This window comes from Rhopalosiphum maidis, chromosome 1 (assembly GCF_003676215.2).
Source record: "Rhopalosiphum maidis isolate BTI-1 chromosome 1, ASM367621v3, whole genome shotgun sequence".
In the NCBI taxonomy this organism is placed as follows: Eukaryota; Metazoa; Arthropoda; class Insecta; order Hemiptera; family Aphididae; genus Rhopalosiphum; species Rhopalosiphum maidis.
Genome location: NC_040877.1, coordinates 25,979,684 through 26,002,840, shown reverse-complemented (window position 1 = coordinate 26,002,840; position 23,157 = coordinate 25,979,684). Strand labels below are relative to the sequence as shown.

General features: G+C 25.0%; 1 protein-coding gene across 1 annotated transcript in view; it reads right to left on the bottom strand.

The window, feature by feature from the left end:
* LOC113560522 (leucine-rich repeat-containing protein 24) overlaps positions 1-22,157 on the bottom strand; it is a 143,243-nt gene extending 121,086 nt beyond the window's left edge. The window contains exon 1 of the mRNA XM_026966445.1: positions 21,808-22,157. The gene's annotated coding sequence lies outside the window, so the exon portion shown is untranslated. The remainder of the gene's footprint in view (positions 1-21,807) is intronic.
* Positions 22,158-23,157: the final 1,000 nt, after the last annotated feature.

The following is a 23,157-nucleotide window of genomic DNA, read 5'->3' as shown; positions in this document are numbered from 1 at the left end:
GAATTGATAAATACTTATTAGAGAACAGTCATATTTATATTATCTCAAGGTTAATTAAAACCATATATTTCATAACTAAATATTATTGACACAATGTTCATCATATTATTTTAATATAAATGTTTAACAGTTAAGCTAAACAGTTATTTATCATGATTTTTCTTTAAAAAATTATGTAACACGTTCGTTGGCCTTCATATAATGAGATACACTCGAAGAAATTCACAATTTTCATAAATCCGAGTATTTAGATATTTAACTTCGCACCCAAGTGAACTCGCCCGAATAACAATCGAAGTATGAACTTTGCTTTGAATTTATACTGTGGTATGGTTATTGCGGGTAAAAAACTTTCGACAGCATTTTTCTCTTACTTTAAAGATAACCAACATAAAAAAAAAATAATGCGATTTCAAAATCCTTTGAAAAACAAATATGAGGGTTGTGGAAGACAATGGATTTCATTCTGATTCCTGAAAACACTCGAACCGGAACAAACGTGGTCAATTTGTCTTAGAAAGCTAAGATCAACTTTTCATAGTTAACAAAAAAATTATGTTTTGTTCGTTGTAAGTGTGTTTGACAGATATTCTTCGGACAATTTGAAATAAGTAATTTAAGTGGTCTGGTGGGTCAAACATTCATGGTATATTTTTAAATACGTATTTTAGTTTTTATTTTATTTTATTTTTTTATTTTAATTATAAACGAATTAAAGATAATTTTACAATTTATTAGGTTATTTGTAATTATTAAATTAATATACTAAGTTTTTTGAACGGTAAATCATATATATTAAACCAAAATATATACAATATAATATACAGATATAGTCTAGATATTTGAGTATTTAGTTCAACTATAATACATTGAACTTAATTACCTGTAGTTTCATAAATGTACAAGATATAATAACTACCTAGCTCAAAACTAAACTCTCAGCTTATAATTCGCTTTACAGGAATATTCGAACGGTTGCATAAATTAATTTCAAAACATTAGACATATTTTACTCCATGTATTTCTGGGGTCCTTCGCCAGTACATTCTATGTCTGACATTATGGGGTCCACACATATCCTCCGCTCAATTCCCGTAATCTTATCATCTTCAAACACCAAGAAATAAGGAACCGTTTTTCATTCCAACCATTGTAGGAACTGAAAGGATAAGTTTCGTGTTTGGTGGCGCGAGAAAGGAAAATAAATTTACTCACTACCCCAAGCATATGGTATATCCCTTTTCAGATGCTGTACATGTGGTAATGGAGCGGTAGCTATGAAGGTGTGTGAGAAAAGCAGCAATTTAATGAATAGTGCTGATAAGATCACGGTCCAAAACTGCGTTTATCAGTGGGAAATACGGGTCCTGTATACTTCCATGACCGGTTTCTCAACTAAAAGTCCAATCTGTATATTATGTAGATGATCACAGTAGATAGTTGATATTACTGTTAAAATCGAATTTAAAATGTCTATGTACCCTGTATACTTGGGAAACACTTAACATAAACATTTAATATTGAGAAAAGTTTATTCGTGTAACAAAATTCGTTGTTCTGAAGTAAGTAAATGGTAGACTTACATTTACTATGTAAAAAAACTTAAAAACTTTTTTAAAATATAATTTATTTGGCCGTTGATATTGAATAGTATATGTATATTGTATATACTATATTATACATATATAAATTCGGTCAACGAATGTAAATAAGCAAAATGTTAAGAAATCATTTTAGATATGTAGAATTTTTAAAGAAATGTTTGAGATTTGTTTTTAACAATGTATAGTGTGGATTTCCACGATAATTACCAATCTTTCAAGAGTTGATTCAAACATAGTTCTTAAACATGATGATAATTTTTCAATTTACATTCACGACGTTTTCCTTTTTTGTTTTACATTTACCGTTAACACGGTCCCCAGAGAGGGGATTTTCGCATAACAGATCTACGTGTTTTGCATCTGTGACCGAATTTGTCTATACTATTTTTTCATGAATGTAAAAACAACGCAAGTTAAGATTTATTCCGAAATCAAACATTTTGAAATCAAAATAAATTTATATTCACCACAAATGGCCCTAAAACAGTATTATGTACGGATACCATTTTTATGTTTAATAATAATAAAAAAAAAAATATTGTTAGAACTTCAGCTAAGTGCTTTTTTTTCAATTTACACAGCCGTTTTTTAATAGTATAAAACTGCGAGTATAATTTAAGTTTATACTTTTTATCATTTTATTTATTTAATCCCACGAGTGATTGTACATTTTGTGTAAAAATGTGAAGACGATAATAATTATATCTTGATAATTATATTATAACTTATTTTATGAATAACCATTTATTTAAGTATAAATATTAATAAATAATAAAATATTGTACTTATTCTAAACATATTTATATTTTAAATCATTTAAATGTTAATCCGTTTATATACGTCGCATAACAAATAAAATAATCCTTTTTTCAATTTGTATTTAATAAAATATACTGTAGCATAATAATAATTGTACGTGTTGTATAAAATGTATAATAAGTATTTTAAATATTTTATTTGATTATAGTACAATATATATTACGCATGGATTTATGTTGATAATTCAAATATACCTAATTCTGTACTGCAGATATTATTCAAAGCTTTTGAATAGGTACTACTTTTGGTATTCCAGAAAATCAATAAGTTTACTATATTGAAATATAAAAAAAATGCATTTTTTATTGTATTCTACACGATGCACTAAAGTTCAAATATTTTACGAGAGACTATATCTGTCAACTTGAGTTTTTTTTCTCCTCATAAATATATATTTATGCGTTTAATATATACAATATACATGTAATGTATGTGTTTAATTTTAACGAAATAATTTGCTATGAATTATAATTTATGTAGCGCTTTATTGTTACGTATCGAATTATGTATATAAATATTGCATCAATATTAATGAATGATTAAAATTACTAAATTGAGCTATAATATTAATTTTCAGAAAACTAAAGTATGCGGTGTATTTTAAGATATAAAGATATTTATTTATGACTTTTCTTGAATATTTAAAAATGTTTTGAAAACTTTTTGATTCCGCTTGTAAGAACCACAAAAAAAAACATATTGCTAAAGTACAGCAGGTTTTTTGTGAGCTCTCGCTCGTTTCAACTAGATGTGTATTGTGTATATACATATTTTTCTATGCTATCCACCGGTAAAGGTTTAATATTTTAAAAGAAGCAAAAGTTGAAGAATTTTACCCCGCAAAATAAATGTATTATTACGATGATGTTTATGGTCAGTGTGCATTATATGTGGTGGTGTCAGATGCTGTTGATGGAGCTCGGATGTGGTTGATAGCCTATATGGATTTTAATTAAAAACATATTAATAAAACCACAATTTTTTTTTATGTAAATTTAAAACATTTTAAAATTATCACATCAATTCAATATGTTCACTTGATATATTGATGGATAAAAAGTTTCGTATTAAAAATTATTTTTATATAGAAACATTATTAAAAACGATAATTAATGTCTAATGTTTCCCTGATAGTGTATTTAAATTACTTTGCTCTCGCAGGTTATTAATTGTATTAATTAACATAACCCTAAAATTGAAGTACTATTGGACCTATAATATACATTATAACTGTAGTACTAGCACACTCTTAGTATAACTTAAATTATTTGAACTTCAAATTTAAAATTTAATTTATAACCAAGATTTTTTTACTTTAATCAAAATAACGTAGAATAAAACAGTAATTTTATTACTTTTTGTTTAATTAGTAGCACACCTTCAATATCACTTGAATTTGTTTTTGAATTGGCTTGTTATAGAATGTGTAATAGAAAAATTATAACTTTAAGTTAGAAAATTCCATACATATTATAGAATTTGTACTACCTGTGTTATTCAGCGTTCAAAGCTAATCTGTAACTTATTATAATAAATGTATAATGCATATGTATTGAATCATTAGTACATATCGATGATAAACATAAGTAATATTTATTTATTAGGATTATTATTACTATCATTTTTTTTTTAAAGAATTCAATTAAAGAATTTATTTTTATACATTTTAAGATATCAAACAATAATTTGATATAAAAATCAATTTCAGTTTTTCATTTTTAAATATTTATAATTTTCAATAGTAAATCATATTATTTTTCCCAAGTGCTAATTGCAAATTATATGAAATGTATTTAAAATATTTTTGAATGTATAGTGATTGATCACTTTAAAATTATAATAACATACCCCTAGCTGAGCATTAATACACCAAATCAAGTAGTCATAAGCACAGTGTTCAAAGTTAACAATATACTTAGATATATAAAGACATATTATACTCTCTCCTGAGTGTCATTTATAAAAGTAAAAATTTAAATAATATATAAATATGATTAATAATGAAAACAAAATATGGAAAATATACAGGGATAAGAATTTGGACACAGTTACTCATACGTTTGACTTCACTTATCTTGTCGTATTCCAGTATTGTAAAACTATTTTATATTTTATATTTAAGATAAATCATTGCATTTAAGAACAATTTGGAGTTTATCTACTTTATTTTACTATGGTATTTATTGAACGTTTTTAAAACCTCAAGTGCTCATAAAAATAATTTATAACTAAAGATTATTAACATGTTTTAAATATGATACAATTCGTTTTGTACACCGATTTGATATCTTGGAATGCAAAATTAATCAATATCACAAAAGAAATAGGTGTAGAAAATTATATTTACAAATTATATCATTTATTTATACATTTTACCGTGTTGAAACTTGAAACTCTGAACATTTAATGTTAAATTGACAGTTATTCATTTTGCACGATTTAAAATTTTTTAGTTATACATTTAATTAGTACAATATATTATAATAATTGTTATTTCATTTACTTTAAGATCTATTACTCTGTAAGAAAATATATTTTACATATTATATATATATTTTAAATCACTAAGTATACAATTATTATAAGTCATGGTATTTATTTGAGCATTTAAGTATTTACATTAAAATACGTTTCGTGAATAAACAATATTGTTTATTTCTATTATTAGCTACTAGCAAACTTGTTTTAAGTCACACAAATATTAAAAGCTTTAGATTACAGCTACTTAAATATATTTGAATGGAAACTTTTTTAAATGTTTCTTTCAAAATTAATATTTAGAAAAGTTGTTAATTAAAACACGAAACTTATAAAATTAATTAAATTTTTATTAGTAGTATAGATTACTTAATACTGTATTTTTAGTCAACATAATAACAACTGTGTTTATTAAATTTTATATCATTTACATTTTTATATTTTATATACCATACATATTTTCATAACTATGCAAGTAATTATTGATATCTATAAAGTAAGTTTTTTATGTTATAATCTTATTTGTCTAGTAACAACTTTTTTTTAAATAAATTTAAAAGTATTCTATAAGTTAATGACAACAAAATTATAGAAAATAGTTCATTTCCATAACATATATTATATATATTTAAATTATTTATATTATTCATGTCGTTAGGAAATAGTATAACAGTCTCGAATTTCGACGAGTTTATTAACAAATAAACTTATGAACAAAACTGTAATTTTATAAATATGACATAGATAGTCTTTCAGTTTTTCAAGCAGATCATTCGATAAACGAATCATATTCATTCATGCGGTACTGAACATGACAAGCATTGAGAACAATTTTTCTGAAAACCATAAGATACATGTTCGTAATAATATTGTAACACACCACTTGTGTGATTTTATTAATTTGACTGAAATATTGATGTGAGATAAACTTATAATATTCTTACATTATACTTAAAAATGATAACATTTTTGAATCGATAAAACATAAAAATCCATACAATTTAAAGTTTAATGGGAATACATATTTTAATTGCAAATTTGACTCGTGTATTAATGATAAATAATTCAAATCCATTCAGTATCTATTATTAAACGCAATGTAAAAATGTACAATAGTACTAGTAACTCTATCTAAATTAATTTCAATAAATATAACTTCTAAGCAATCGTGCATACTTACATACTTGTTAGTTTTTTCAACAAAACTTTGTCTTTTTTTATAAATGAATCTCATCATCTGTCACGGGAAACTTATGATATTAAAATAAATATATAAATACGTCTGTATTGACAAACATAGATGAAAATTATTATTTTTTACTTTTTTATTTTGACAAACGACGATCTGTTATACAAAATAATAGTGTTACAATTACAATAGAAAGTTGTGATAGGCGTTTTATTGATAAGTGTGGCGTAAATACTTATAATTTAGTTTCATTTAAAAATAAATATAGTTGATTTTAGAGGAAAAAATCAGTGATAAATGATAATTTTAGTGATTTAAAACTAATTTAAAAGTTATAGAAGTGTTGTAATATAATTTATAACCTATTTGATAAGTTTTTGATAGTATAATGGTTAGATTAGAGAATTAAATTCCTAGGCCATTATCATTTTAATCTTCTTGCGGAGGAAAGGGGGTTCTGGGTAAATAGAGCGAAGAGAGGTTTATATTGAAGGGATTAGGATGTTTGTGGAGATGGATATGGAAAATGTTGTATTCAGTGCAATAACTATGATGTAAGCTTGAATATGTGATTCTGTGAATTGTGAAAATGTGTAGAAGAGCAAGCAGGATTTGACGATTATTGGTGCCCTAGCTGCCACTTGTAGGTAGTATCTTAAAAATGGTATACTCGGAGTACATGGTATAATCTGAAGTATTGTGATATTATGTTGCTGAGGATTGTCGTGAAAAGAAATAATTGTTGGTTAATAAAAGGTTTTAATTAATTTAGAAAATTGGTTAGCAACAAGTTTAATAAGCTTATATAAACTTAATTGGTAAATGCGAATGACGGTTCTTGATATGATTTACGTCGATATATTATATTATGATGTTAAGCGGTATTTATTTTGTAGTATTGTATCACTGTTGAAGATTTTATAATATGTTTTTATAATTTATTTTTTTAACATCCCTTAAAGACAGATTTTTCAGGTGAACAAGAAGATTTTGAATATGTCAATGAGGAATGTTGTGAGCTGTAATCGACACATTTTGGAAGGTATATGAGCAGTGCAATTTGGAGTATCCTTAATCTTGAAAGTGAGTACACTGAATGAGATCTCGTGAGTCGTTGTTCGTAGGATTCTTCACTTTTGACTTGAGTTGTTATTATTAAGACTAAAAATGTTGTTCATTTAATTTCAACTAGTTCTAAGTTAACAAAAAAAAAAAAAAACAAATATTTTAAGGTTTTATGTAATAACAATATATTTGTGACGTTTTAAGCAGATAAGCCGATTTCTTTTATTACTGTTTTGATTTCAGGTGAGGTAAAAGTCGGCTTGATAGCATTGAAATTCTAGGTAGATAGTCTTTTAGGACTTTAGGTAATTGATTATTATATTAATATTATATAATATTTGAAATTTATAAGATATTCCTATATTTAAATATACTAAGTTTTCTTTGACATATTTGCACTTGTCTAAATTTAAAACTCAGCAAGAATGTTGTTGATGAAAATAGAATAACTACTTTTTATAAGTTTGTGGAATTATAATATCGCATAAATACTTATAGGTACTGAAAAAGCATAATTATCATAATAATCAATATTTATTAATTTTGAGTTCAAGTACAATATATATTATGTATAAATCCGTGGAGGGTATGTGTAATACGTGATGTAACCTATTAGCGTTGAGTAAAGAATGTATCTTTTAAATTTATTTTATTTCGTTTATTTAATCCCTATAAGGTTTAATTAAAGTATATTATCTGTTCTTACAAATTGGGTTACTACCCGTTTTATTCAAACAAAACATAATATTATTGTTATTGTGTACTGTGTATAGTAATTATTATAAATATCCTGATCAAAAGAATAGTATAAAAAAATTGTGTTTTTATCCGTCGTATTCTTAAAAATAAAAATAAATAAAGTTCATTACAAGTCTTATAGAATATTGTGAAAAAAAAAGTGTGCAACATTTTATCATCGTGAAGTTTGCTAATTACGCTAAAACAGTTGTTTTTTAAGTATCTTCAAAGAAAAACATATAATATTAAAATAATAAAATAAAAAGTAACTTATCCGCGTTCTTCTTGCTTTTATATAAGTTGGCCGTGCTTTACCAATTTATCACACAATGGTCGAAGAGTGAAGAGGGGAATGGCACGTTATTATTAACGACTTGGGCGTATCGTTCGCAATACAGCACCTCTAAACATCCGCAATTAGAAAGTTTTAAACGAACCCTCACCTCTTATGACAATGGCCGACGCCGCATGGTCTTATTCTCCGTAGGTACGAGTCCACATTTACGTGCGGGCACTTTGTGCACGCATTATCAGGGCTCCTGTTTCCTATTATATGAATACACAAGGGGCCCCAAAAAAAAAAAAAAAATGTAAAAAATACTTGATGAAAAAAAAAAAAAAACACGAGTCTTTGTCGAGATGATGTGCTCGTGTTACATACAGTACGGGTTGATTTTAAAACCATTGTATAAAGAACGTGGCAACCGTCAGTCACCTTTGTCATCAACACCAAACTTCTTTCATTTCCATTATTACTACCGACGCACGTAGATTTACACTAAAATTTCAAACGTACGAAATTCCAGCAATACTTCAATACGGTATGCTCGCAGTAACGAAAGAATAAACAACGTCAAGTGCATATTGTCGATAATCGTGTATTAGAAAAAATTCACAATCATACACGAATTATGCATAGGTTAGGTATACATGGTACGCGTTATAATACAATATATTGTTATATTGTATTTTTAAGGTATCCACGATTTCTGTTGTTGATTTTTATAAATGTTTTTCCATATCATATTTTCAAATTAATTTTATCATTAATAAATATTCAAGATATTTAACTTTACACTACGTGGTAAAATTCATCGCTCTGTATTGCAAAAAACCAGTAAACAGACGAACAAACTATGCCCATTTGTTATGCATTCGCCGCGATTTATGTGTTTTTCAGATGAAATTGAAAGCTGACAAATGCAATATTCAATATTATTCGTCGTGGTATAGCTATAAATTAAAACGATAAAAGTGAATGAGAAATTAAAATAATAATAAAAAAATGCCTTCTCCGTCCTTTGACAAAAGAATATTACCACATTGAATGATAGTTAAACGATATATTATTCTCCCTATTATATACGTCGAATACCCATGCATTCAACGTTAGTAAAACATTGCACGTAGTTACGTTACGAGATTGTCTACTTTGCACAAAATGCAGAAAATAAAAAAAAAGAAATATGCGATCTCATATCCGATTTCATAATTTTTTTTTTTTGTTTTTTTTTTATTTTTTTTTTTTTTTTTGTCACCCACATTGAGCAAAAACAAAGGCTGGAGGCAGTTCGTCTTACTTCAATCCATCTTTCGACGTCGCGAAATCCAATTACCTGAGGCCGTGATCTTCCGAGAGAAACACAAACCTTTTCGGAAGAAATAAACATGATTTATTAACTCTTTGACAAAAACGACAGATTTGTACACTTTAAACCTATTTTTTAACACACTAAACCACGCAAAATTGTCCTCAGAAACAACCAAAAAATGTTTGAATTGCATTCTAGTAATACAATAAATGAAAAATTATATTATTTTTGTATTTCGTTTACTTACACAATATTTGATTTGATAGTCAGCATAAAAAACAATATTATAAATTAAAATTATAAACAATTAATAAAAAGAATATTATTTATTTACTTAGCTACAGACACATTATTTTTGAATTGAATACATAAGATGACTATCGACTGTAATATAATATCATCATTTTCTTTTGCTTATTAAATATTACCTATTATACAATATGATACATTAGGAAATTTAATGATGATATGATGAAATAATTTAACAAACTTAAATGTTATACTGGTGTTAGCCTAAAACTGTAGATTTAAAATAATATTATTTTGTTTTTAACTACTGTCCTGTAAAGGTACTAACAGTGATTTTTTTATTCTAAAAACTTTTTGTACAGAATTAATACTTTTCTAAATAATTTTTGTTTCGTTAATATCTCTTCTATTGTTCAAAACTAAGCACTATTGCATAAATTATGTTGTAAAGAAATATGTTAGATTACAATAAATAAAATAATAGTTTTCTTTCTTTTTTTTCTATTACTTGCTATTTCTAATTTCTAAATATTACTAATTTTATCATCAGTTATTGTATACAAATCAATTTTAAAAACATTTAGACATATTTATTTAAAACTGATCTTGAAACCTTTATAACCTACTATTATCCGTATAGTAGTTTCAAGATAATCTTTAAATAAATTAATCTAAATGTTTTTGGAATTATATTGTTTAAAAAGAAAATGATACATAATAGATATTTTTAATAGAACAACAAAATAATTAAAATAATTTGAGGAATTATCGTTTTTTTTTTAGATTTGGTGAACTAATTTTCTCAACATTTTATTTTGGACGATTATATTTGAAAAAATGTTGATTGTTTAATATTTAATTTTATTCGTATAGTATTAAATTCTAACTATGAGGAGTTTTCATTACATTTTTAAGCTTTTTTACCAAGATAACTACAATCATTTTATCAACAAAAAAAATAATAATTTTATTTAATGTCTATCAATACCTAATTCAAAATGTTTAAATAATCACACATTAGAATAAATTACTTGCTGTAAATCTATTATGAATTATAACCATCGATTCCTAGCACTGTAATTTGTATTAAAAATATTTCCGTTGAATCAATACTATGTGCAATATAATATGTTTGAATTGAAGCACAAATATTATGTTACAAACAATTATTTCTTTGAAAATTTAACTTTTTTTAAAGTATTCAAGTGCTTTAATTATTGATATCTTATTAATAAATAAAATATTCTGGGATTTTCGATTTCAAGTATAGCGTAGTAGCTGTTATAATACGCTTCAAGTTGATTTATATCATTAAGTACCAGTATTTTAACAATTTATATTCTCTGAAAATTACAAATACGTAGAAAACTTATTATAAAATATTCATTAAAACCATCTTTTATCAAATGTCGAGGAATTATTTTGGCGAATTAATTAAGCCACTAAATAAAATTAATTATAAAAAGGATAATTATATTATAATATTTTTGTACATTGAATCTCTAGCTGTAGTTAAAAAAAACAAAAACAAAAAACCAGAATATATATTTTATAATATTTTTTTTTTTTTTTGTTAAATAATAAACTTGTTTAAAAGCTTTTATTGTACACTACTAATATTTAGTATATTATAGGTATTTTAAAATAAGAAAAAAATACATTAAATGTTTAAATGGGTTCAACAAATATCGCTAGTAACTATTATGAATATTATGGTGCCCACAGTATATTTTATATAGTACATTAAAACAGTTTTATAATTCAGTTAATTTTCATTTCAAATAACTACCATTATTTAATATTATTAGTGACATCACGTGCCAGTACTCGATTTTTATCTGCTGGAAAAATGTATAAAGATCACGATATTTCCATAAAGAGATTTTACGCAAAAAAAGAGACTGTTTTACTAGATTTCTGGGATTTCTCCCACAGTTTTCATAAGATATTAAACACTACATCAGCACATCAGAGTTCAAGTTACACGGTTTCAACTCTCATATAAATGTATTCCATAGCATTATTACTCAAGGGACATATGTATTGTTCTTTATGAAGTATAGGTGCAAAAGTGTTAATGAGGAGAGAAAAGACTAATGTTTTTCATTTTCTGAGCAACCAAATAATTACTGAAATCGTCTCGGATAATAATTTCTTGAAATTGCTAATGAGTTTTATAATAATATAATACAGTAAATTAAGTACATATAATTATATAAGGTTATAATTTCAAAATTAAATCACACAAATATTATGTTACGTAGGTACATTAATAATATGCACTTTGCAATCGAATATTCTAAACAATATTGTATTTTAATATACTCGATGACTTTAAGCATTATTAATTATCAGTGATAATTTATCATTATTATTATGTATTGAGAAATATTAACGTAAAACATGTAAACAGCCTTATGATTAAATTACATGATTTTAAAGATGACTTTAGTTAGGTAATTATTATGTGTAAAGTTTAAATTTTACAATTTTAAACCCATTATAAAATAAAAATAAATAAATTATCATTTAGATAATCAATTATTAAGCCAAACTATCAACATCAGTATTATATTTATTTTATTAAACAATTTATTATTTTTACGGGCGTTATTTTTCAAGAAACACTTCGTAAGGTGTACAGTAAAAATTTAAATAGTTAATATTCATTCGTAATTTCCTTGTAATTAATTTGAATCATTTTTGTCTAAAATTAATGTACGTTTCGGTCTTGATGTTTTGTTTCATAATTAATTATAAAACAATAATAACTATTTCTTAATTAGACTTATCAATTTGTGTAACAATTGATTGTTAAAATTAAAAACTAATTTGAATACCTATCAGTGCAAAAAAATTCAAAAACATAATGTAAAATTCGAATTTAGACCATACTTCCTCTAAATATTCTTTAAAGTGTCATTAGACTTTGAAAAAATTATTTGTGATGGCATTTTTAGTTTACAATTTATATTATTACACTTCAAATTAAATTCAGTATATATATATAAAAAAAATTGGGGTATAACTAAACTAATAATAAATTACGGTCAGCTAATTTATAGTTATCAGCTTATCTATAACTACATATGAAAATAGTCCGTAAACATAAAATAATATTTAAAAGTTTGCTTTAGATACATAACAATATCAATGGTATGATTATTGTTTAATAAATTTTAAGTAGTTATGTTATTTTTTAAGTTATTATGATAGAATAAGCTTTGAAAAAATTATCAGATTAACAAGGAATGAGTATTTAGTCAGGTAAAATTCCACCTCGAATACGGATATGATTAGATGGATGTAAAACCACGTTCTTTAGATAATGAGTCGATACAAATCATCATCATGATATTAAAAACTGACAAACATGACTTTTGTATAAGCATTTATTTGGTTATAAGTACAGGTTATTTGTAAATAAAATTTAAAATTACTGTTATTAACTAATTTTGCATTTTTCTCATATTTTCTAATTTTAATATTTATACTTAAGTAGGTATTGATTTTGTTTTAGATATTTTTTTTTAGAAATTTATACCTGCTATATATCAATTTGATTATTGTAAACTATAAAATATAAAACTATAAAACTATAAACTGGCATACTTACAATTCGTTACAAAGTGACATATAAAATGTTAAAATTAAATTTTTTGTATTAAAATGTGTCTAAATAAAATTTTTATATAAGATTAGAATTAAAATAATAATATTTTAGGTTAGTATATTAAATACAAATATGTGTTTTCATATTTCTTAAAAAACTTTGCAAATATCTGTTAGATAATAATTTATTAAAAAAATATATATATACATTATTAAGGTGTAGGTATGCAGGATACATCTATATACATTTGTATATATAATTATTGGTGGGCAAGCGTGAGGACAAACATACCAATGTTTGTTTATAAATGCTATTTATATATGTCTGACGCATATTATGATTGAACACAAGTAATATTGTGTTATAGTTATAGATAATTTATAAATCATTACCAATTTTATTTATGTAATAATATTAAAATATTATTGCAATATTTTTTTAGTAAATCATTTAGTTATAACTAATTACGTACCAACTCGTCTGGTGAATTAAAAATAATGACAAATGTTTCTAATTTGAAAACGATTTTGAGTAACAATAGGTTTAACATTAATGCATAAATATAATACTGTTCTCTATCTGTAATCATATTACCGACATTTTGCAGAAAATACAAAAATAACTATTATAAATTAGTGTAATAAGTGTAATCCGTATACGTTTTTAATCTATTATAAAAATACTGTATGGATTTTTTTTAAAGTTTTGCATGATAAAAATAATGGTTTTCAGGAAACGTGTTAAAATAAAAAACAACTTGCGTCGTATAATATATTATTTTGTTATTCAGAGTAGAAATTTAATATTTTAACAATGATATTGTTAAATATTTTATGAAAAATATATTGGACGATTTTTAAGTTTTTTTTTTTTTCAAGCATAGCCTTGAAATTCATACGCATAGAAATATTCGTCATTTTTTCTGATTGGCTGAACATAGTTATACTCGTGATATGACCATGGTCAAAGGCTATTCAGTATATTCCAACGAGTACCAATGTTTTATTCTTTTTTTCACGAAGTGTTTCGTTTTTTATACTCAGGGATGTAATAAAAAAAAGTTTGTCACTTTTATGAAACACACTTGGCAAAGGCGAGTTTCGTTGGCTAAGTAATCGTTTTGAAGCAGAGAATAAAAGTTGGTCTCGAGTGACACTGAGGAGTATAATAATAAAGATAAGATAGATAGTTGCTAAAATGTTGACGTTTTTTTGAATGACACTAATTTGGTAAATTGACATAAGTAATGAGATGTTTATTCATAGAAATCGATATAATAACTAATTTAAATTTAAACCAATTTAAGGATAAGAAAACTTCATAATATTATCAAATATTAACACTTTTTTTTTTTATTTTCTTATGAATAATATTATGCTAGTGACGTGATATTGTATAAATATGTTATAAAATTAATCTGATATGCGTTGCTAATCGATACAACTACTAACTGAACTATACGGGTATTTAACATGTTACTCGAGACCTTAAATATTTCAATAAAATACACTTTCAACATTCCATATGTAATACTAATTTTAATTCTTATTAGATATCGTAAGGTTTCACGTAGTGTTATGTAATTATTTGGTGTGCAGCACATTTTTAAATCAAAACAATATCAAACAAATCAAACGAACACTATTCATTTTAAGGGATGGTTATATCAAATGTTTTATTGAAACTAAATTATACAAAAATTGTATTTATTACATTTACGGGTATAATAATGCTGAACAGTATATATTTTTATCTAAAACAATAAACCATATTATTATAATTTGTATTTGTAATCATTAAAAATGTTTAGTCCGATACGATTTTAAATAAGTAGTAATAATATTATATTTGCAGACTATAAAATACACAAGAATACGATCTAATGCTTCAAATCACAAAGATCTACATACTAAGCATTTATATAGATCGTGTTAAAATATAATAGATTTCAAAGTTTTGAATTGTTAGTCGTACTTGTATTTCAAGATGTCTATAAAACGTTAAACTGAAAACGCTCAAAATGAAATATTGTTTTTCTTATCAATATCAACGTAAAAAGTCTAAAACAATTTTACGTAGTAAAAATACGTTTAAACCTCATTAAAAAAATTGATTTTTGGTCAGCTGTCATCTCGTTTTCAGTGAAGCAATTAAACACCATAATGAATCGGTTTAGCAATAAATTATATTTTATAATGACTCTTCTGGAGCAATCTTGGTATAATTAATGTTTATGACTTGGAAAATAATACATTTTAGACATCGTTCAGTATATGGCCACAATGATTCATTTCCTCTCAAATTTTCTTTAAAACTTACTAAGAAAACATTTAAGCAAAACACAAGATGTTTTTAAATTGTTTGCCAAATGTATTATTCTTTTGATTTCAGATTATCACAAAATAGTATGGTATACAGTAAAAACTTTTTAATAAATTATTTATTTTTTTTTTTTCTGTTTAACCAGTCCAAAAAGTTAAGCAGAAAAAAAGTACTCAGTTTATATTAAAACCCAATGAACAAATAAACTGTTTAAAATATTTAAAAATCAAGATTTTTTTGTTTAAGAATAATTTGTTTTAACATTAACTACCTATTATTTTTTTTTTTTTTTTGTTTTATCTTTTATGTATAAAACTGATATTTATATCACTTCTTAAATATATTTGAATAACCATTTCTCCCTTTTTTTTGCAATGTAAAAATAATTTATTATTCAATTTACAATAACTTGTTTATAATTGTTATTTTGTCATTAATATAACACTATATAATAATAATAACTAATAACTAATAACAACACTCCGGTCTATGTGACTATTAACCTTTTATTTATATCATGCGTGTATATTTAATATACACTGTATAATACTGTTTTTTTGTTTTGCTTTTTAATATAATATATCAGATTTATTTATTTAATTTATCAATTTAATTTTATAAATTAATTAATTTGTTTATATCGATTTAACTATTTTAATTCCAATGAAACAACTATACATTTTCTTATATCAATTTTTAATTTATGTATAATACATATAATTTAATGTTGTTAACAATTTAAAATAATGATGAATAATACAAATACTTTTGTTTCTTTATCATAATTTTATCAATTATAATTGTATTTTAAACTAGATGTTGTGTGTGATATTAAACATTTCCTATGTCATTGTAAAAATTTATAATTTTTATGTAAAACTAATTAATATAATATCTATAGATACATCACATCTCTATTGTAATTTTAAAACAGTGTTATGAATAGTTTTTATTTTTATTTTTATTCAACACCATATGTGGTTAGGTTAAAACCAAAATGTGCAATTGGGTGTACAATACATTAACAATTACAAGCTTTAAAAATAAAATATACATTGAATAGATTGCGTGCATTCTGTAGGTTTATTATAGTTTAGATTGAAGTCTACGACGTTGAATGTTGACTGAGGAATCTTCTTGTACTGCGTATTATGTCATAATATTTCATAAATACTATACAGATCTTAGTTACATAGTAAAAACATCTTTTTGATATAAGAGCAACGCTCAAATATAAATGTACATAAGGTTGTAATTTATTATGAAAAATAAATCCTATTTTTATAGAAAAATGTTTCAAAATATAAAAATTAATATTATCGTTATTGTAATAAATATTTAAGAATACACAACCTTAAAGTCGGTTAAATTTCCAAATTGCCGTATATTTTGTAAACACTTTTAGGTCTTAGTATATTATTATTAGAGCCCAAACTTTTATGCACTAAAAAACCTATAAAAATGCATTAAAACCTAAAAAAAAAATTTATAATGTTGATTTATATGTTTATCAAAACATATTTTAAGTAAGAAAAACATCATCTATGAATTTCCAAAAAAATATGTAATATTCATTATCATCCAGGTTCTAATTAATATGTAAATTTAAATATTAAACAATGTTTTACATATTATTTAAAATAAGCAAAAGTAAAAAAGAGAAAATAATAATAACTAAGAACAAAAAAACTATTTTTTATGTTTTAAATAAGAATGTATGATACGATTCAAAATAACAGTGGAAATATGGTAAGTTGTATATCTAATTAATAGTAAAAGAGAAACCTTCAGTTAACCAATTATTTATGGCGTATGAAAAATGTGTACAAATGTCTTAAAAAATTATTAAATTTTTTGAAAAGTTTATAGAAACACAAAAAACAGCTGGTAGTCTGTAAAACACGAAGTGATTTATATATCTACATAAATGTTATCAGGGATTTTACTACAAACATTTATCTTGTGTAATAAAAAATAAAGGAAGGAAGTTATAGAAATACATGTATACATCTGTTTAGTTCCAAATAATTATTTTGAAAGTATGTTAAAAAATGGTTATTATTCTGGCTAATTTTAAGTTGTAAATCAATTTTAATCAATTTTTATATATTACCTTATAACTCATTACATACTTAAATATTTTTTAATATATATATCAAAAAGCATGTTTATTATAATATAACTGTGTATGTACTTTAAAATGGACTAGTTAAAACTCCCGTTCAAGCTCATCGAATTGAATTTAGACGCCATACAACTATGAATAATACATAAAAATACAATTAAAAAATTACGTAAATTTAATAATCACCATAATTCAGCCAATAACGTAGTAGATTCTTATCACATAATGTTGGTTCTGTATATTTCTGAATTTCTCTAATAATACTCGTAATTAAAGAATTATTAAAATAACTCCTTAAATAAATAATCAGCTAGATATTATACGAGTCACGTAAAAATAACATTACCTTATCTCATATCCGCCTTAAGTCTAACAACAAACTACAAATTAATGAAAATACGTAAATCCGTCCACGGGAGCGTTTTTTCGATAAAAATACGGTGCACTTGTCAGACAAAACTGACCATAATCATTTTATTTTTGACATTCAAAGTACCAACTATATAAAATTACCTACAAGAAATGAAATAAACTACCATCAACGTTGAATATAATGCTTTTACTGATCCAAAAAGTGTTATCGAAGAGGAACAACAATAATAGCACATCAATGTTAAACTAATACAACTCTCACTCCATTCAGAATTCTCAGTTTATATATTATATAGGTAATAATGAAAAATAACGCAAATGATTTTAATATGCGTATATAGGAGTGGTCGGCAACCTTTTTGGATTCTCGGGCCACATTCACAAATTAAAAAGAGTTTGCGGGCCGGAAAAAAATAATTCTTTTTAATTCTTAAATTATTTACTGTGAAAAATAAATTCTGTTTAAAACTTTAAAATAATGATAAGTATAAAAAAAAAATGTCGTTCTAGTATTTAAAGCGGCCCGTATACAATAGCCGCACGGCCGCCGCCGGTTGCCGACCACTGGCGTATAGAACAAAATGATTTAACAAATCGTTTGAATATTTTTCAATGTTCGCCTATATGACAGAAAAAAACATGAAGCATTAGCCATAAATATATGGTCTGACTGTCTTATACATTATGTTACCCAAAATTATTTATTTATAATTATATTCCGATTATGATTTCTACTGTAATCACGGACGCATGATTGTTCCGTTATCATCTTATTTAATTTTGATCTACATCTTATAAGTAATACGCGTTGCACGAGCACCAGTAATCAAATAAGTAAATCTATTCCACCTACTATGGTCAAAAGGGTTCAAATAAGTAAATCCGTCCCACCTACTGTGGTCAAAAGGGTTCAAATAAGTGGTGGGTGAAAAGTTATTTAGTGTTTAAATATCAAACGTTTCACTCAATAGTGGGCAGGTATAGCTAAAATAATATAATTTACAATAGGCATGCCTAAATAATATTAAATATATTAAATATCTGAAGGCAATATTATTTTTTATGTTAAATATAATTTATATTTTCTTTTACAGTTCGGTAATGATATTTTTCAAGAGATTTAATGAAATAACTTACTGGAAAAAATTGAATAGATGACACTTCATAAATCATTACGACCATGTACACTGGCGAACCATTGTCCATTTATTATGATAATGATTATCATTCAACACGTTGTACAATAATACAGTACTTATAGCTGCTAATGACCAAAATTTCATAGCTACTTAAATTAATAGAAAAAGTATTTCATTATACACTACTGTCACAACTAAGTACCATTTTATAGAATGATAAAACAAACGGTGTATAATATTAAAAAAATGCAATCAATTATTATACGCTGTATGTTGATATCGTTTCAATCTAAAAAACATAGGTACATAGATGTTCGGTTTCTTTGGATTTTATCATATTTTCTTTAGAATTATTGTCATAATTTATGATACTTTTATATGTATTTGATTTTTTCCGCTCAAATAAGTCTATGCGAAGATGCTTAACTTGAAATATAAGGTTGCAACCGGTGATTTATGAGACCACAGGATTGAAATGATCTACAATCAATTTAAATGCTTTAATTTAATTTTGAAACATGTTCAAAAAAAAACCTTTTTCGTATTAATTTATGAAGATTTTACTTTATAAAGAATGATTCATTAATATCGGAAAACGCTCGTTATTACAAAATCTATTAGTTTTTGAAAAATATTTTTAATATTAGATTGTTTTAAGTTTTTACTTTTTTTATGAAAACATACATTTTTAATTCATATTCTAAATCAGAATATTTTTAGGAATATTTCGATACATGAATACTGAAATTTGGACCAGTAATTTATAAGTCACAAGTATTTAAAGTCTAGGTAAGTGGAGTAATAGACCAACATTTTGCGGGGGTACCTTACCACTCCGTTAACAAAAACTTGAAATGGTTTTAACTCGTAAACTAGTCGTTCGAATTTGGATTTCTATGTTTCGAAATACTCTAAAAAAAATAGTGCTTCGGAATATAAAATTAAAAATACATATTGTCATTCAAAAAAGTAATTATAATGACAAAAAATATTAAAAATACAACTTGCTTATCATTACTGGAAATTATGTAAAAAAAAATGTATAGATTTGAAAATGAGTGTTGTTTAATAAAAGGGTCACGATGTATAAATCATTCATGTTGTAGAAAACTCTCTAACTGTATTATTACCAGTTTTGCTATTGAAAAATATCACGTCAAAACTGGCAATAAATGCAGTTTGTGGGCCAAAAATGACACTGTGTACTGAAAGTATTATTTACTACAAAAACGGTTCTTTACTTTAAAACTAAAACAATAATCAGCTACTTACTCAGAACAGAAAAAAAAAGCATGCTTCCGCTTATTCGAAATTCTACTCAACCAATTACATAATCTCAACACTGTAGTCATAAATAATATATTTCTATCGTCACCACTTCCAGTACGTAAATTCCCGCTAACACCCGACACATACTTCATCTATAGACTTAATGTATCGATGATTTAAAAACAATTTTTTTTTTTTTTTCTTAGATCTGCCATTAACACGCATAAACTATTCGCGCTTATAATGTCTAAAAATTAGTTCTCGTAAATTAAGCCAAAGTTTAAAAACTACTTTATTATATATTATTCAAAAATTGTATTATAGAATTAAAATTTAATTATTTCCTTGATTAAAATTAAAATCATAATCTTCGATTCAAAAATTTAATAAATTTGTATGAAGAAAAATAATATGAATTGTATTATAAGCAAATATTATAATCTCTGATATTTTCCTTACTTGCATACAATATTCGAACGACGGGACTAATTTTAACTGTAAATCCCGACAATAAACTAATAAATTACTATTTATTCACAAATTCGACTATTAATTTTAACAGCTTTAATTAAGTCTCGAGTTTTTATTATATAATTTTCCAAATTAACTACTATTTCACTAAAATATAGCTTTTCACAAAAAAAAAAAAAAACGATACAATTAATATTTTTATTGACATTATTTATAAGAAATACACATTTTTTCGAATTTCGTTAAATAACATAAACTTAAAATTATCATTATTATTGAAATTACTTTAATGCCTGTATCCTTACTCACACTTGTATTTTATGTTATATATCAAATACATATTTATGTAATCTCAAAATAATAGGATATTTTATAATATTCATTTATTTTCAGCCTATTTTTTTCGTTAAACTATAGAAATCTATGAATACATTACATTATGAATACATTACATATATAATAGATTAATTGATTGTTGACATTTTTACATCATATAGTTTTAAACGAACGCATTCACAAATACGATTTGTTTAATAAATTACTAAATAAGAATTAATTATCTTAGTCAACTGAGTAGTTCACTTTGGTTTAAGGAAAAGTCTACGTTATATTCACAATTAAATGATTTTGTTTTCTTATTACGTCAACGTTATTAGTAATTAATGCATTATTCCAGTATAAATAAACCGCTCTTATTATAAATTGAAACATTTCAAAGAATTAATAACTAATTAAAATCGTTCGTTGTTTATTGATACTTACTCTGAACACGTTCTTATGTTGAAATTGTATTTGATTATTCTTCCACGCGGTAAAAATTAAAATTTAAATGAACAACCACAAAAATGCACTACCACAAAACGATTTCACAGCTCCACCTGAGAGTTAGTTGACTATAAAATAAGAATAATAATAATTTCGAACACCGATTTCAAATAGTATTTATTGTGGTAAAACACTCAACTCCGTCGATACGATTTTATCCGAAAAAACGAGTAGGTACGTAAAAAAAAAAATAAAAATCGTTTATCATGTACGTATTATGTACGTTTGTTAAAATAATTCGACAAACACGATCACTGAAAACAGCGCACGAAGTGTTGCTGACTGGCGAGGACCCGGCGAAAAATCCAACTACGGGGGTGAAAAACCGGCGCGAATATTCAACCCCTCATTCAGCGGCTTTACGGCCAGCGGCTACCGTTCGCCGCCAGGCTTCGCTACATCAACGCTGTTAGGGCTGTACCCGAGACCTGTGATATTATTGGCGTAGACAGCTCGATGTTTGTCCGACTTACCGTAGTGTTCTAGCCGAGATAAGATTGTCCGCGGAAAATATCGAAACGGCATGTCGGTTTCGTGAACACCGACCAGCTCAATAAGTTATGGAACAGATATTAGACGAGTTTACAACGCAATGGATTTGGAATTAATATGAATTAATATTATGGATTATTACTACTAAATGCGTTTATCTCGTGTAGATAAATAAGGCAATGGATGCTGGTAATAAACAATATTATTATCGTCTAAGAAATAAATACGTTTAGGGGAAAACAACGCGAATTATATCATTATCTCGAATTTGGTTTAAATGATTTCTAAAAGTGTATTATTTCATAACATCCGATTTTTAAAAATATTAAATATTGTTAGTTATCCTTTTTGAAAATAAATGCTGAAATTTATATTGACAACGGTAAAAATTATGATACTCTGAACGGTATGGATATCGTATTTAGTACACATTTGAAAAAAAAAAGGTATGGCCAGAATTAAATAAGTACTTATGGTTTAGCATAAAATGTTATTTAAAACCAAGAAATAAATACCAAATGAATACACTCACACGCATACACACAAACATACACAAACATACGAATCGTCATATTTATTTTTTCCTCTGAAATAAAAAAAAAAATTAAAATATCTAGATTAATAAAATGTTTAATCTTGAAGCAGATAAACAATCAAACTTTAATATTTTCTTCTTCTAAATATTTTTGTTGATTATCTGTTTTAATAATGCAGAGATAAAATAAAAATTTCCGATGGTCTCTTGAATTATTGTCATTTAATATGCTCTAATATTATAATAGGCGTTACTAATAA